This window comes from Schistocerca serialis, chromosome 1, assembly GCF_023864345.2.
Source record: "Schistocerca serialis cubense isolate TAMUIC-IGC-003099 chromosome 1, iqSchSeri2.2, whole genome shotgun sequence".
Classification (NCBI taxonomy): Eukaryota; Metazoa; Arthropoda; class Insecta; order Orthoptera; family Acrididae; genus Schistocerca; species Schistocerca serialis.
In genome coordinates, this window is record NC_064638.1 from 209,642,036 (window position 1) to 209,644,613 (window position 2,578).

Here is a 2,578-nt window from a genome sequence, read left to right on the forward strand (position 1 = left end):
TAACAAGTTTTATAGCCATTTATCTGTGTTAGTAGCATGAATGGACACAGTGCTGAGCCTTGTGATTCTCCACATTTTACTTTCACTCTGCACTGAGTTTCTACATCTACATAGATACTCCGCAAGCCAGTATAAGGTGCATCATGGAGGGTACCCTGTACAAAACTACTCATTTCCTTTCCTGTTCCACTCACAAATAGATTAAGGCAAAAACGACTGTCTATATGCCTCCGTTTGAGCCCTAATTTCTCATATATTATCTTAGTCGTCCTTAAGCACAACATATGTCGGCAGCAGTACAATCCTTTGGTAGTCTTCAAATGCAGTTTCTCTAAATTTCCTCCTTACTGTTCCTCGAAAAGAACATCACCTTCCCTCCAGGGACTCCCGTTTAAATTCCCAAAAGCATCTCGATAACAGTTACGTGTCGTTCGAACCTACTGGTAACAGATCTAGCAGCTCACCTCTGAATTGCTTCGATGTCCTCCTTCAATTACACCAATTGCATCAGTGTCCTATATGCAGTCTCCTTTACAGATGAACCACAGTTTCCTAGAATTTTTCCAATAAACTAAAGTCAACCATTTGCCTTCCCTACCACTGTCCTCACATGCTCGTTCCATTTCATATCACTTTGCGACATTATACCCCCAGATATTTAAACAATGTGACTGTGTCAAGCAGTTGACTACTAATGCTCTTTGTGAACATTACAGGTTTGTTTTTCCTACTAATCTGCATCAACTTCCATTTTCTCACATTCAGAGCTAACTGCCATTCATCACACCTACAAGAAATTTTGTCTACGTCGCCTTGTATCTTCCTACAATCTCTGAACTTCGACACCATACGATACACCACAGCAAACAACTGCAGATTGCTGCCCACTCTGTCCACCAAGTCATTTAGGTATATAGAGAACAACAGTGGTCCTGTCATACTTCCCTTGGGGCACTCCTGGCAATATCTGTCACTGACGAACACTCACCGTTGATGACAACATACAGGGGTTCTATTATGTAAGAAATCTTCAAGCCACTTGCACATCTGTGAACGTATTTCATATGCTTGTACCTTTGTTAACAGCTTGCAATGGGGCACAGTGTCAAATGCTTTTTGGAAAACTAGAAATATGGAATCTGCCTGTTGCCCTTCATCCATAGTTTGCAGTAAATCATACGAAAAAAGGGCAAGCTAAGTTTAGCACAAGCTTTTCTAAACCCATGCTCATTCATGAACATACGCTTCTCAGTCTCAAGAAATTTTATTAGATTCGTATTGAGAATATGTTCAAGAACTCTGCAGCAAATCGAAGTTAGGGACATTGGTCCGCAGTTTGTCAGGTCTGTTCTTTGACCCTTCTTCTATACAGGAGTCACTCACATGCTTTTCCAGTCACTCAGAACTTTGTGCCGGGTGATAGATTTACTGGAAATGGAAGCTAGGTGAGGACCAATGCCATAGAGTACTCTTTGTAAAATCAAACTGGGATTCCATCCAGACCTGGTGATTTATTTGCTACTAAGTCTTCCAGTTGTTTCTCTACACCAGAGATGCTTATTATTATTGTCTGTCCGATGGACAAATGATGGAACAATTGTTCTGCGTGAACAAGTTCTTGAATGTGAAATTTAAAACTGCTTTTTTTTGCGATCTGCCACTGCCACGCCAGACTGGTCGACAAGGGACTGAATGGAACCCTTAGACTTGCTTAGCGATTTGATAGAGGACCAGAATTTTTTCAGGTTCTCTGCCAGATCATTTGGTAAGCTATGACAACAGTAGTTTTTGTATGCTTTGAATACATATCTTTTCACAGATGCACAAATTCCTACTAACCTTTGCTTATCATCATTTGTGTATTCTCATCTGAACAGAGAATGTAACAATGGCTGCTTCCTCAGCATCTTCTGTATTTCGTTATTAAATCACGGTGGGTCTTCTCCATCCTTTATTCACTTATTAGGCACATAACTCTCCAGACCACGATCTACAAATTGCTTGAACTTTGCCCATAATCCCTCTATGCCCATCTTACTGGAACTAAATGACAAACACTCACTCTCTAAGTGAGATGCTTATCTGCTTTATCTAGAATAGACACTCTCCTAGCCTTCTTGACTGATTTATTAACTTCCGTAACCAGAGTTCCTATAATCACATCATGATCACTAATCCACATTTTTATACTGACATTGTCAATAAGATCTGGCCTGTTTGTAGCTACTTCCAAGATATTTTCATTGTGTGTGTGGGCTGCCGAGCTAGCTGCTCTAGACTATTTTCAGAAAATGTGTTGAATAGTACTTTGCACGTCATCTGTCTGAACTCCTGCAATGAACCCACAGACATCCCAGTCTATACTTCATAGGTTAAAGGCGACTTCAACTAGTATTGGATGATCTGGGTATGTACATGCTACTACTGACTGTAGATTTTCTTTGAATAACTCTAGAACTGTCACAGCTGAATTGGGGGCCAGGCTAACAATTAAGTTTGTTTCACCTACATCTGTTGTGCATGACCAGATAATTTCGCTGTCACACTCCACTTTGACCTCAATAGATAGAATATTTCT